Raw genomic sequence first — 15,167 nt, forward strand, 5'->3', positions numbered from 1 at the left:
CAGACATATGTGCTGCCAGAGCACTTGGTTTCCATGGCAGCGGGAAATTCCTTGGGCTCTGAACTTGTGTTTGGCTGTGGAGTTTTGAGCGCTTTGAGTGAGGAGCTCCATGTTAGTTTTGTGTGGGTGCTCAAGCTGCTTAATTCCATCCCACTGGGCTCAACGGGCATGGGACCGGAAGTGAGCAAACAGGGTTTCCTAGATAGCTGCCAGGACAGCTGATGGTATGTGAAGTGCATGAGGCAGGTGGAGTTGTTTTGGCACTGGAAGAGCTGTGCTGCTGCTTCAGGCAGTTGCCATTCACAACCACACTACCTTCCCTAGGTGTCATAGCCACTTTCAGACATATGTGCTGCCAGAGCACTTGGTTTCCATGGCAGCGGGAAATCGCATTGGCCCTGAACTTGTCTTTGGCTGTGACGTTTTGAGCGCCTTGAGTGAGGAGTTGCATGTTAGTTTTCTGTGCGTGCTCAAGCTGCTTGATTCCATCCCACTGGGCTCAAAGGTCATTGGACCGGAAGTGACCAAACAGGGTTTCCTAGATAGCTGCCAGGACAGCTGATGGTATGTGAAGTGCAGGAGGCAGGTGGAGTTGTTTTGGCACTGGAAGAGCTGTGCTGCTGCTTCGGGCAGTTGCCATTCACCACCACACTACCTTCCCTAGGTGTCATAGCCACTTTCAGACATATGTGCTGCCAGAGCCCTTGGTTTCCATGGCAACGGGAAATGGCTTGGGCTCTGAACTGGTCTTTGGCTGTGGAGTTTTGAGCGCAGTTAGTGAGGAGCTCCATGTTAGTTTTGTGTGGGTGCTCAAGCTGCTTGATTCCATCCCACTGGGCTCAATGGGCATTGGACCGGAAGTGACAAAACAGGGTTTCCTAGATAGCTGCCAGGACAGCTGATGGTATGTGAAGTGCATGAGGCAGGTGGAGTTGTTTTGGCACTGGAAGAGCTGTGCTGCTGCTTCGGGCAGTTGCCATTCACCACCACACTACCTTCCCTAGGTGTCATAGCCACTTTCAGACATATGTGCTGCCAGAGCCCTTGGTTTCCATGGCAGCGGGAAATTCCTTGGGCTCTGAACTTGTCTTTGGCTGTGGAGTTTTTAGCGCCGTCAGTGAGGAGCTCCATGTTAGTTTTGTGTGGGTGCTCAAGCTGCTTAATTCCATCCCACTGGGCTAAATAGGCATTGGACCGGAAGTGAGCAAACAGGGTTTCCTAGATAGGTGCCAGGACAGCTGATGGTATGTGAAGTGCATGAGGCAGGTGGAGTTGTTTTGGCACTGGAAGAGCTGTGCTGCTGCTTCAGGCAGTTGCCATTCACAACCACACTACCTTCAATAGGTGTCATAGCCACTTTCAGACATATGTGCTGCCAGAGCACTTGGTTTCCATGGCAGCGGGAAATGGCATTGGCCCTGAACTTGTCTTTGGCTGTGGAGTTTTGAGCGCCTTCAGTGAGGAGCTGCATGTTAGTTTTGTGTGGGTGCTCAAGCTGCTTGATTCCATCCCACTGGGCTCAATGGGCATGGGACCGGAAGTGACCAAACAGGGTTTCCTAGATATCTGCCATGACAGCTGATGGTATGTGAAGTTCATGAGGCAGGTGGAGTTGTTTTGGCACTGGAAGAGCTGTGCTGCTGCTTCGGGCAGTTGCCATTCACCACCACACTACCTTCCCTAGGTGTCATAGCCACTTTCAGACATATGTGCTGCCAGAGCCCTTGGTTTCCATGGCAGCGGGAAATGGCTTTGGCTCTGAACTTGTCTTTGGCTGTGGAGTTTTGAGCGCCTTGAGTGAGGAGCTCCATGTTAGTTTTGTTTGGGTGCTCAAGCTGCTTAATTCCATCCCACTGGGCTCAATGGGCATTGGACCGGAAGTGACCAAACAGGGTTTCCTAGATAGCTGCCAGGACAGCTAATGTTATGTGAAGTGCATGAGGCAGGTGGAGTTGTTTTGGCACTGGAAGAGCTGTGCTGCTGCTTCGGGCAGTTGCCATTCACCACCAAACTACCTTCCTTAGGTGTCATAGCCACTTGCAGACATACGTGCTGCCAGAGCACTTGGTTTCCATGGCAGCGGGAAATGGCTTGGGCTCTGAACTTGTGTTTGGCTGTGGAGTTTTGAGCGCCGTCAGTGATGAGGTGCATGTTAGTTTTGTGTGGGTGCTCAAGCTGCTTGATTCCATCCCACTGGGCTCAATGGGCATGGGACCGGAAGTGAGCAAACAGGGTTTCCTAGATAGCTGCCAGGACAGCTGATGGTATGTGAAGTGCATGAGGCAGGTGGAGTTGTTTTGGCACTGGAAGAGCTGTGCTGCTGCTTCAGGCAGTTGCCATTCACAACCATACTACCTTCCCTAGGTGTCATAGCCACTTTCAGACATATGTGCTGCCAGAGCACTTGGTTTCCATGGCAGCGGAAAATGGCTTGGGCTCTGAACTTGTCTTTGGCTATGGAGTTTTGAGCACCTTGAGTGAGGAGCTCCATGTTAGTTTTGTGTGGGTGCTCAAACTGCTTGATTCCATCCCACTGGGCTCAATGGGCATGGGACCGGACGTGACCAAACAGGGTTTCCTAGATAGCTGCCAGGACAGCTGATGGTATGTGAAGTTCATGAGGCAGGTGGAGTTGTTTTGGCACTGGAAGAGCTGTGCTGCTGCTTCGGGCAGTTGCCATTCACCACCACACTACCTTCCCTAGGTGTCATAGCCACTTTCAGACATATGTGCTGCCAGAGCACTTGGTTTCCATGGCAGCGGGAAATGGCATTGGCCCTGAACTTGTCCTTGGCTGTGGAGTTTTGAGCGCCTTGAGTGAGGAGCTCCATGTTAGTTTTGTGTGGGTGCTCAAGCTGCTTGATTCCATCCCACTGGGCTCAATGGGCATGGGACCGGAAGTGACAAAACAGGGTTTCCTAGATAGCTGCCACGACAGCTGATGGTATGTGAAGTGCATGAGGCAGGTGGAGTTGTTTTGGCACTGGAAGAGCTGTGCTGCTGCTTCGGGCAGTTGCCATTCACCACCACACTACCTTCCCTAGGTGTCATAGCCACTTGCAGACATATGTGCTGCCAGAGCCCTTGGTTTCCATGGCAACGGGAAATGGCTTGGGCTCTGAACTGGTCTTTGGCTTTGGAGTTTTGAGCGCAGTTAGTGAGGAGCTCCATGTTAGTTTTGTATGGGTGCTCAAGCTGCTTGATTCCATCCCACTGGGCTCAATGGGCATTGGACCGGAAGTGACAAAACAGGGTTTCCTAGATAGCTGCCAGGACAGCTGATGGTATGTGAAGTGCATGAGGCAGGTGGAGTTGTTTTGGCACTGGAAGAGCTGTGCTGCTGCTTCGGGCAGTTGCCATTCACCACCACACTACCTTCCCTAGGTGTCATAGCCACTTTCAGACATATGTGCTGCCAGAGCCCTTGGTTTCCATGGCAGCGGGAAATGGCTTTGGCCCTGAACTTGTCTTTGGCTGTGGAGTTTTGAGCGCTTTGAGTGAGGAGCTCCATGTAAGTTTTGTGTGGGTGCTCAAGCTGCTTAATTCCATCCCACTGGGCTCAATAGGCATTGGACCGGAAGTGAGCAAACAGGGTTTCCTAGATAGCGGCCAGGACAGCTGATGGTATGTGAAGTGCATGAGGCAGGTGGAGTTGTTTTGGCACTGGAAGAGCTGTGCTGCTGCTTCAGGCAGTTGCCATTCACAACCACACTACCTTCCCTAGGTGTCATAGCCACTTTCAGACATATGTGCTGCCAGAGTACTTGGTTTCCATGGCAGCGGGAAATGGCATTGGCCCTGAACTTGTCTTTGGCTGTGGAGTTTTGAGCGCCTTCAGTGAGGAGCTGCATGTTAGTTTTGTGTGGGTGCTCAAGCTGCTTGATTCCATCCCACTGGGCTCAATGGGCATGGGACCGGAAGTGACCAAACAGGGTTTCCTAGATAGCTGCCAGGACAGCTGATGGTATGTGAAGTGCATGAGGCAGGTGGAGTTGTTTTGGCACTGGAAGAGCTGTGCTGCTGCTTCGGGCAGTTGCCATTCACCACCACACTACCTTCCCTAGGTGTCATAGCCACTTGCAGACATACGTGCTGCCAGAGCACTTGGTTTCCATGGCAGCGGGAAATTCCTTGGGCTCTGAACTTGTGTTTGGCTGTGGAGTTTTGAGCGCCGTCAGTGAGGAGCTCCATGTTAGTTTTGTGTGGGTGCTCAAGCTGCTTGATTCCATCCCACTGGGCTCAATGGGCATGGGACCGGAAGTGAGCAAACAGGGTTTCCTAGATAGCTGCCAGGACAGCTGATGGTATGTGAAGTGCATGAGGCAGGTGGAGTTGTTTTGGCACTGGAAGAGCTGTGCTGCTGCTTCGGGCAGTTGCCATTCACCACCACACTACCTTCCCTAAGTGTCATAGCCACTTTCAGACATATGTGCTGCCAGAGCACTTGGTTTCCATGGCAGCGGGAAATGGCTTTGGCCCTGAACTTGTCTTTGGCTGTGGAGTTTTGAGCACCTTGAGTGAGGAGGTGCATGTTAGTTTTGTGTGGGTGCTCAAGCTGCTTGATTCCATCCCACTGGGCTCAATGGGCATGGGACCGGAAGTGACAAAACAGGGTTTCCTAGATAGCTGCCAGGACAGCTGATGGTATGTGAAGTTCATGAGGCAGGTGGAGTTGTTTTGGGACTGGAAGAGCTGTGCTGCTGCTTCGGGCAGTTGCCATTCACCACCACACTACCTTCCCTAGGTGTCATAGCCACTTTCAGACATATGTGCTGCCAGAGCACTTGGTTTCCATGGCAGCGGGAAATTCCTTGGGCTCTGAACTTGTCTTTGGCTGTGGAGTTTTGAGCGCTTTGAGTGAGGAGCTCCATGTTAGTTTTGTGTGGGTGCTCAAGCTGCTTAATTCCATCCCACTGGGCTCAACGGGCATGGGACCGGAAGTGAGCAAACAGGGTTTCCTAGATAGCTGCCAGGACAGCTGATGGTATGTGAAGTGCATGAGGCAGGTGGAGTTGTTTTGGCACTGGAAGAGCTGTGCTGCTGCTTCAGGCAGTTGCCATTCACAACCACACTACCTTCCCTAGGTGTCATAGCCACTTTCAGACATATGTGCTGCCAGAGCACTTGGTTTCCATGGCAGCGGGAAATCGCATTGGCCCTGAACTTGTCTTTGGCTGTGAAGTTTTGAGCGCCTTGAGTGAGGAGTTGCATGTTAGTTTTCTGTGCGTGCTCAAGCTGCTTGATTCCATCCCACTGGGCTCAAAGGTCATTGGACCGGAAGTGACCAAACAGGGTTTCCTAGATAGCTGCCAGGACAGCTGATGGTATGTGAAGTGCAGGAGGCAGGTGGAGTTGTTTTGGCACTGGAAGAGCTGTGCTGCTGCTTCGGGCAGTTGCCATTCACCACCACACTACCTTCCCTAGGTGTCATAGCCACTTTCAGACATATGTGCTGCCAGAGCCCTTGGTTTCCATGGCAACGGGAAATGGCTTGGGCTCTGAACTGGTCTTTGGCTGTGGAGTTTTGAGCGCCTTGAGTGAGGAGCTCCATGTTAGTTTTGTTTGGGTGCTCAAGCTGCTTAATTCCATCCCACTGGGCTCAATGGGCATTGGACCGGAAGTGACCAAACAGGGTTTCCTAGATAGCTGCCAGGACAGCTAATGTTATGTGAAGTGCATGAGGCAGGTGGAGTTGTTTTGGCACTGGAAGAGCTGTGCTGCTGCTTCGGGCAGTTGCCATTCACCACCAAACTACCTTCCTTAGGTGTCATAGCCACTTGCAGACATACGTGCTGCCAGAGCACTTGGTTTCCATGGCAGCGGGAAATGGCTTGGGCTCTGAACTTGTGTTTGGCTGTGGAGTTTTGAGCGCCGTCAGTGATGAGGTGCATGTTAGTTTTGTGTGGGTGCTCAAGCTGCTTGCTTCCATCCCACTGGGCTCAATGGGCATGGGACCGGAAGTGAGCAAACAGGGTTTCCTAGATAGCTGCCAGGACAGCTGATGGTATGTGAAGTGCATGAGGCAGGTGGAGTTGTTTTGGCACTGGAAGAGCTGTGCTGCTGCTTCAGGCAGTTGCCATTCACAACCATACTACCTTCCCTAGGTGTCATAGCCACTTTCAGACATATGTGCTGCCAGAGCACTTGGTTTCCATGGCAGCGGAAAATGGCTTGGGCTCTGAACTTGTCTTTGGCTATGGAGTTTTGAGCACCTTGAGTGAGGAGCTCCATGTTAGTGTTGTGTGGGTGCTCAAACTGCTTGATTCCATCCCACTGGGCTCAATGGGCATGGGACCGGACGTGACCAAACAGGGTTTCCTAGATAGCTGCCAGGACAGCTGATGGTATGTGAAGTTCATGAGGCAGGTGGAGTTGTTTTGGCACTGGAAGAGCTGTGCTGCTGCTTCGGGCAGTTGCCATTCACCACCACACTCCCTTCCCTAGGTGTCATAGCCACTTTCAGACATATGTGCTGCCAGAGCACTTGGTTTCCATGGCAGCGGGAAATGGCATTGGCCCTGAACTTGTCCTTGGCTGTGGAGTTTTGAGCGCCTTGAGTGAGGAGCTCCATGTTAGTTTTGTGTGGGTGCTCAAGCTGCTTGATTCCATCCCACTGGGCTCAATGGGCATGGGACCGGAAGTGACAAAACAGGGTTTCCTAGATAGCTGCCACGACAGCTGATGGTATGTGAAGTGCATGAGGCAGGTGGAGTTGTTTTGGCACTGGAAGAGCTGTGCTGCTGCTTCGGGCAGTTGCCATTCACCACCACACTACCTTCCCTAGGTGTCATAGCCACTTGCAGACATATGTGCTGCCAGAGCCCTTGGTTTCCATGGCAGCGGGAAATTCCTTGGGCTCTGAACTTGTGTTTGGCTGTGGAGTTTTGAGCGCCTTGAGTGAGGAGCTCCATGTTAGTTTTGTGTGGGTGCTCAAGCTGCTTGATTCCATCCCACTGGGCTCAATGGGCATGGGACCGGAAGTGACAAAACAGGGTTTCCTAGATAGCTGCCACGACAGCTGATGGTATGTGAAGTGCATGAGGCAGGTGGAGTTGTTTTGGCACTGGAAGAGCTGTGCTGCTGCTTCGGGCAGTTGCCATTCACCACCACACTACCTTCCCTAGGTGTCATAGCCACTTGCAGACATATGTGCTGCCAGAGCCCTTGGTTTCCATGGCAGCGGGAAATTCCTTGGGCTCTGAACTTGTGTTTGGCTGTGGAGTTTTGAGCGCCTTGAGTGAGGAGCTCCATGTTAGTTTTGTGTGGGTGCTCAAGCTGCTTGATTCTATCCCACTGGGCTCAATGGGCATGGGACCGGAAGTGACCAAACTGGGTTTCCTAGATAGCTGGCAGGACAGCTGATGGTATCTGAAGTGCATGAGGCAGGTGGAGTTGTTTTGGCACTGGAAGAGCTGTGCTGCTGCTTCGGGCAGTTGCCATTCACCACCACACTCCCTTCCCTAGGTGTCATAGCCACTTTCAGACATATGTGCTGCCAGAGCACTTGGTTTCCATGGCAGCGGGAAATGGCTTTGGCCCTGAACTTGTCTTTGGCTGTGGAGTTTTGAGCACCTTGAGTGAGGAGGTGCATGTTAGTTTTGTGTGGGTGCTCAAGCTGCTTGATTCCATCCCACTGGGCTCAATGGGCATGGGACCGGAAGTGAGCAAACAGGGTTTCCTAGATAGGTGCCAGGACAGCTGATGGTATGTGAAGTTCATCAGGCAGGTGGAGTTGTTTTGGCACTGGAAGAGCTGTGCTGCTGCTTCGGGCAGTTGCCATTCACCACCACACTACCTTCCCTAGGTGTCATAGCCACTTTCAGACATATGTGCTGCCAGAGCACTTGGTTTCCATGGCAGCGGGAAATTCCTTGGGCTCTGAACTTGTCTTTGGCTGTGGAGTTTTGAGCGCTTTGAGTGAGGAGCTCCATGTAAGTTTTGTGTGGGTGCTCAAGCTGCTTAATTCCATCCCACTGGGCTCAATAGGCATTGGACCGGAAGTGAGCAAACAGGGTTTCCTAGATAGCTGCCAGGACAGCTGATGGTATGTGAAGTGCATGAGGCAGGTGGAGTTGTTTTGGCACTGGAAGAGCTGTGCTGCTCCTTCGGGCAGTTGCCATTCACCACCACACTACCTTCCCTAGGTGTCATAGCCACTTTCAGACATATGTGCTGCCAGAGCCCTTGGTTTCCATGGCAGCGGGAAATGGCATTGGCCCTGAACTTGTCTTTGGCTGTGGAGTTTTGAGCGCTTTGAGTGAGGAGCTCCATGTTAGTTTTGTGTGGGTGCTCAAGCTGCTTGATTCCATCCCACTGGGCTCAATAGGCATTGGACCGGAAGTGAGCAAACAGGGTTTCCTAGATAGCTGCCAGGACAGCTGATGGTATGTGAAGTTCATGAAGCAGGTGGAGTTGTTTTGGCACTGGAAGTGCTGTGCTGCTGCTTCAGGCAGTTGCCATTCACAACCACACTACCTTCCCTAGGTGTCATAGCCACTTTCAGACATATGTGCTGCCAGAGCACTTGGTTTCCATGGCAGCGGAAAATGGCATTGGCCCTGAACTTGTCTTTGGCTGTGGAGTTTTGAGCGCCGTCAGTGAGGAGCTGCATGTTAGTTTTGTGTGGGTGCTCAAGCTGCTTGATTCCATCCCACTGGGCTCAATGGGCATTGGACCGGAAGAGACCAAACAGGGTTTCCTAGATATCTGCCATGACAGCTGATGGTATGTGAAGTTCATGAGGCAGGTGGAGTTGTTTTGGCACTGGAAGAGCTGTGCTGCTGCTTCGGGCAGTTGCCATTCACCACCACACTACCTTCCCTAGGTGTCATAGCCACTTGCAGACATATGTGCTGCCAGATCCCTTGGTTTCCATGGCAGCGGGAAATGGCATAGGCCCTGAACTTGTGTTTGGCTGTGGAGTTTTAAGCGCCTTGAGTGAGGAGCTCCATGTTAGTTTTGTGTGGGTGCTCAAGCTGCTTGATTCCATCCCACTGGGCTCAATGGGCATGGGACTGGAAGTGACCAAACAGGGTTTCCTAGATAGCTGCCACGACAGCTGATGGTATGTGAAGTGCATGAGGCAGGTGGAGTTGTTTTGGCACTGGAAGAGCTGTGCTGCTGCTTCGGGCAGTTGCCATTCACCACCACACTACCTTCCCTAGGTGTCATAGCCACTTTCAGACATATGTGCTGCCAGAGCCCTTGGTTTCCATGGCAGCGGGAAATTCCTTGGGCTCTGAACTTGTCTTTGGCTGTGGAGTTTTGAGCGCCTTGAGTGAGGAGCTCCATGTTAGTTTTGTTTGGGTGCTCAAGCTGCTTAATTCCATCCCACTGGGCTCAATGGGCATTGGACCGGAAGTGACCAAACAGGGTTTCCTAGATAGCTGCCAGGACAGCTAATGTTATGTGAAGTGCATGAGGCAGGTGGAGTTGTTTTGGCACTGGAAGAGCTGTGCTGCTGCTTCGGGCAGTTGCCATTCACCACCACACTACCTTCCCTAGATGTCATAGCCACTTGCAGACATACGTGCTGCTAGAGCCCTTGGTTTCCATGGCAGCGGGAAATTCCTTGGGCTCTGAACTTGTCTTTGGCTGTGGAGTTTTGAGCGCCTTGAGTGAGGAGCTCCATGTTAGTTTTGTGTGGGTGCTCAAGCTGCTTAATTCCATCCCACTGGGCTCAATGGGCATGGGACCGGAAGTGACCAAACAGGGTTTCCTAGATAGCTGCCAGGACAGCTGATGGTATGTGAAGTGCATGAGGCAGGTGGAGTTGTTTTGGCACTGGAAGAGCTGTGCTGCTGCTTCAGGCAGTTGCCATTCACAACCATACTTCCTTCCCTAGATGTCATAGCCACTTTCAGACATATGTGCTGCCAGAGCCCTTGGTTTCCATGGCAGCGGGTAATGGCTTGGGCTCTGAACTTGTCTTTGGCTATGGAGTTTTGAGCACCTTGAGTGAGGAGCTCCATGTTAGTTTTGTGTGGGTGCTCAAACTGCTTGATTCCATCCCACTGGGCTCAATGGGCATGGGACCGGACGTGACCAAACAGGGTTTCCTAGATAGCTGCCAGGACAGCTGATGGTATGTGAAGTTCATGAGGCAGGTGGAGTTGTTTTGGCACTGGAAGAGCTGTGCTGCTGCTTCGGGCAGTTGCCATTCACCACCACACTACCTTCCCTAGTTGTCATAGCCACTTTCAGACATATGTGCTGCCAGAGCACTTGGTTTCCATGGCAGCGGGAAATGGCATTGGCCCTGAACTTGTCCTTGGCTGTGGAGTTTTGAGCGCCTTGAGTGAGGAGCTCCATGTTAGTTTTGTGTGGGTGCTCAAGCTGCTTGATTCCATCCCACTGGGATCAATGGACTTTGTACCGGATGTGACCAAACTGGGTTTCCTAGATAGCTGCCACGACAGCTGATGGTATGTGAAGTGCATGAGGCAGGTGGAGTTGTTTTGGCACTGGAAGAGCTGTGCTGCTGCTTCGGGCAGTTGCCATTCACCACCACACTACCTTCCCTAGGTGTCATAGCCACTTTCAGACATATGTGCTGCCAGAGCCCTTGGTTTCCATGGCAGCGGGAAATTCCTTGGGCTCTGAACTTGTCTTTGGCTGTGGAGTTTTGAGCGCCTTGAGTGAGGAGGTGCATGTTAGTTTTGTGTGGGTGCTCAAGCTGCTTGATTCTATCCCACTGGGCTCAATGGGCATGGGACCGGAAATGACCAAACTGGGTTTCCTAGATAGCTGCCAGGACAGCTGATGGTATGTGAAGTGCATGAGGCAGGTGGAGTTGTTTTGGCACTGGAAGAGCTGTGCTGCTGCTTCAGGCAGTTGCCATTCACCACCACACTACCTTCCCTAGGTGTCATAGCCACTTTCAGACATATGTGCTGCCAGAGCACTTGGTTTCCATGGCAGCGGGAAATGGCTTTGGCCCTGAACTTGTCTTTGGCTGTGGAGTTTTGAGCACCTTGAGTGAGGAGGTGCATGTTAGTTTTGTGTGGGTGCTCAAGCTGCTTGATTCCATCCCACTGGGCTCAATGGGCATGGGACCGGAAGTGAGCAAACAGGGTTTCCTAGATAGGTGCCAGGACAGCTGATGGTATGTGAAGTTCATGAGGCAGGTGGAGTTGTTTTGGGACTGGAAGAGCTGTGCTGCTGCTTCGGGCAGTTGCCATTCACCACCACACTACCTTCCCTAGGTGTCATAGCCACTTTCAGACATATGTGCTGCCAGAGCACTTGGTTTCCATGGCAGCGGGAAATGGCATTGGCCCTGAACTTGTCTTTGGCTGTGGAGTTTTGAGCGCCTTGAGTGAGGAGTTGCATGTTAGTTTTCTGTGCGTGCTCAAGCTGCTTGATTCCATCCCACTGGGCTCAAAGGGCATTGGACCGGAAGTGAGCAAACAGGGTTTCCTAGATAGCTGCCAGGACAGCTGATGGTATGTGAAGTGCATGAGGCAGGTGGAGTTGTTTTGGCACTGGAAGAGCTGTGCTGCTGCTTCGGGCAGTTGCCATTCACCACCACACTCCCTTCCCTAGGTGTCATAGCCACTTTCAGACATATGTGCTGCCAGAGCACTTGGTTTCCATGGCAGCGGGAAATGGCTTGGGCTCTGAACTTGTGTTTGGCTGTGGAGTTATGAGCGCTTTGAGTGAGGAGCTCCATGTTAGTTTTGTGTGGGTGCTCAAGCTGCTTGATTCCATCCCACTGGGCTCAATGGGCATTGGACCGGAAGTGACCAAACAGGGTTTCCTAGATAGCTGCCAGGACAGCTGATGGTATGTGAAGTGCATGAGGCAGGTGGAGTTGTTTTGGCACTGGAAGAGCTGTGCTGCTGCTTCGGGCAGTTGCCATTCACCACCACACTACCTTCCCTATGTGTCATAGCCACTTTCAGACATATGTGCTGCCAGAGCCCTTGGTTTCCATGGCAGCGGGAAATTCCTTGGGCTCTGAACTTGTCTTTGGCTGTGGAGTTTTGAGCGCTTTGAGTGAGGAGCTCCATGTTAGTTTTGTGTGGGTGCTCAAGCTGCTTGATTCCATCCCACTGGGCTCAATGGGCATTGGACCGGAAGTGAGCAAACAGGGTTTCCTAGATAGCTGCCAGGACAGCTGATGGTATGTGAAGTTCATGAGGCAGGTGGAGTTGTTTTGGCACTGGAAGAGCTGTGCTGCTGCTTCAGGCAGTTGCCATTCACCACCACACTACCTTCCCTAGGTGTCATAGCCACTTTCAGACATATGTGCTGCCAGAGCCCTTGGTTTCCATGGCAGCGGGAAATTGCTTTGGCCCTGAACTTGTCTTTGGCTGTGGAGTTTTGAGCGCCTTGAGTGAGGAGTTGTATGTTAGTTTTGTGTGGGTGCTCAAGCTGCTTGTTTCCATCCCACTGGGCTCAAAGGGCATTGGACCGGAAGTGACCAAACAGGGTTTCCTAGATATCTGCCATGACAGCTGATGGTATGTGAAGTTCATGAGGCAGGAGGAGTTGTTTTGGCACTGGAAGAGCTGTGCTGCTGCTTCGGGCAGTTGCCATTCACCACCACACTACCTTCCCTAGGTGTCATAGCCACTTGCAGACATATGTGCTGCCAGAGCACTTGGTTTCCATGGCAGTGGGAAATGGCTTTGGCTCTGAACTTGTCTTTGGTTGTGGAGTTTTGAGCACCTTGAGTGAGGAGCTCCATGTTAGTTTTGTTTGGGTGCTCAAGCTGCTTAATTCCATCCCACTGGGCTCAATGGGCATTGGACCGGAAGTGACCAAACAGGGTTTCCTAGATAGCTGCCAGGACAGCTAATGTTATGTGAAGTGCATGAGGCAGGTGGAGTTGTTTTGGCACTGGAAGAGCTGTGCTGCTGCTTCGGGCAGTTGCCATTCACCACCACACTACCTTCCCTAGGTGTCATAGCCACTTGCAGACATACGTGCTGCTAGAACCCTTGGTTTCCATGGCAGCGGGAAATTCCTTGGGCTCTGAACTTGTCTTTGGCTGTGGAGTTTTGAGCGCCTTGAGTGAGGAGCTCCATGTTAGTTTTGTGTGGGTGCTCAAGCTGCTTAATTCCATCCCACTGGGCTCAATGGGCATGGGACCGGAAGTGACCAAACAGGGTTTCCTAGATAGCTGCCAGGACAGCTGATGGTATGTGAAGTGCATGAGGCAGGTGGAGTTGTTTTGGCACTGGAAGAGCTGTGCTGCTGCTTCAGGCAGTTGCCATTCACAACCATACTACCTTCCCTAGATGTCATAGCCACTTTCAGACATATGTGCTGCCAGAGCCCTTGGTTTCCATGGCAGCGGGTAATGGCTTGGGCTCTGAACTTGTCTTTGGCTATGGAGTTTTGAGCACCTTGAGTGAGGAGCTCCATGTTAGTTTTGTGTGGGTGCTCAAACTGCTTGATTCCATCCCACTGGGCTCAATGGGCATGGGACCGGACGTGACCAAACAGGGTTTCCTAGATAGCTGCCAGGACAGCTGATGGTATGTGAAGTTCATGAGGCAGGTGGAGTTGTTTTGGCACTGGAAGAGCTGTGCTGCTGCTTCGGGCAGTTGCCATTCACCACCACACTACCTTCCCTAGGTGTCATAGCCACTTGCAGACATATGTGCTGCCAGAGCACTTGGTTTCCATGGCAGCGGGAAATGGCATTGGCCCTGAACTTGTCCTTGGCTGTGTAGTTTTGAGCGCCTTGAGTGAGGAGCTCCATGTTAGTTTTGTGTGGGTGCTCAAGCTGCTTGATTCCATCCCACTGGGCTCAATGGGCATGGGACCGGAAGTGACAAAACAGGGTTTCCTAGATAGCTGCCACGACAGCTGATGGTATGTGAAGTGCATGAGGCAGGTGGAGTTGTTTTGGCACTGGAAGAGCTGTGCTGCTGCTTCGGGCAGTTGCCATTCACCACCACACTACCTTCCCTAGGTGTCATAGCCACTTGCAGACATATGTGCTGCCAGAGCCCTTGGTTTCCATGGCAGCGGGAAATTCCTTGGGCTCTGAACTTGTCTTTGGCTGTGGAGTTTTGAGCGCCTTGAGTGAGGAGGTGCATGTTAGTTTTGTGTGGGTGCTCAAGCTGCTTGATTCTATCCCACTGGGCTCAATGGGCATGGGACCGGAAATGACCAAACTGGGTTTCCTAGATAGCTGCCAGGACAGCTGATGGTATGTGAAGTGCATGAGGCAGGTGGAGTTGTTTTGGCACTGGAAGAGCTGTGCTGCTGCTTCAGGCAGTTGCCATTCACCACCACACTACCTTCCCTAGGTGTCATAGCCACTTTCAGACATATGTGCTGCCAGAGCACTTGGTTTCCATGGCAGCGGGAAATGGCATTGGCCCTGAACTTGTCTTTGGCTGTGGAGTTTTGAGCGCCTTGCGTGAGGAGTTGCATGTTAGTTTTCTGTGCGTGCTCAAGCTGCTTGATTCCATCCCACTGGGCTCAATGGGCATTGGACCGGAAGTGAGCAAACAGGGTTTCCTAGATAGCTGCCAGGACAGCTGATGGTATGTGAAGTGCATGAGGCAGGTGGAGTTGTTTTGGCACTGGAAGAGCTGTGCTGCTGCTTCGGGCAGTTGCCATTCACCACCACACTCCCTTCCCTAGGTGTCATAGCCACTTTCAGACATATGTGCTGCCAGAGCACTTGGTTTCCATGGCAGCGGGAAATGGCTTGGGCTCTGAACTTGTGTTTGGCTGTGGAGTTATGAGCGCTTTGAGTGAGGAGCTCCATGTTAGTTTTGTGTGGGTGCTCAAGCTGCTTGATTCCATCCCACTGGGCTCAATGGGCATTGGACCGGAAGTGACCAAACAGGGTTTCCTAGATAGCTGCCAGGACAGCTGATGGTATGTGAAGTGCATGAGGCAGGTGGAGTTGTTTTGGCACTGGAAGAGCTGTGCTGCTGCTTCGGGCAGTTGCCATTCACCACCACACTACCTTCCCTATGTGTCATAGCCACTTTCAGACATATGTGCTGCCAGAGCCCTTGGTTTCCATGGCAGCGGGAAATTCCTTGGGCTCTGAACTTGTCTTTGGCTGTGGAGTTTTGAGCGCTTTGAGTGAGGAGCTCCATGTTAGTTTTGTGTGGGTGCTCAAGCTGCTTGATTCCATCCCACTGGGCTCAATGGGCATTGGACCGGAAGTGAGCAAACAGGGTTTCCTAGATAGC

Source organism: Ochotona princeps, chromosome 2 (assembly GCF_030435755.1).
Source record: "Ochotona princeps isolate mOchPri1 chromosome 2, mOchPri1.hap1, whole genome shotgun sequence".
Lineage (NCBI taxonomy): Eukaryota > Metazoa > Chordata > Mammalia > Lagomorpha > Ochotonidae > Ochotona > Ochotona princeps.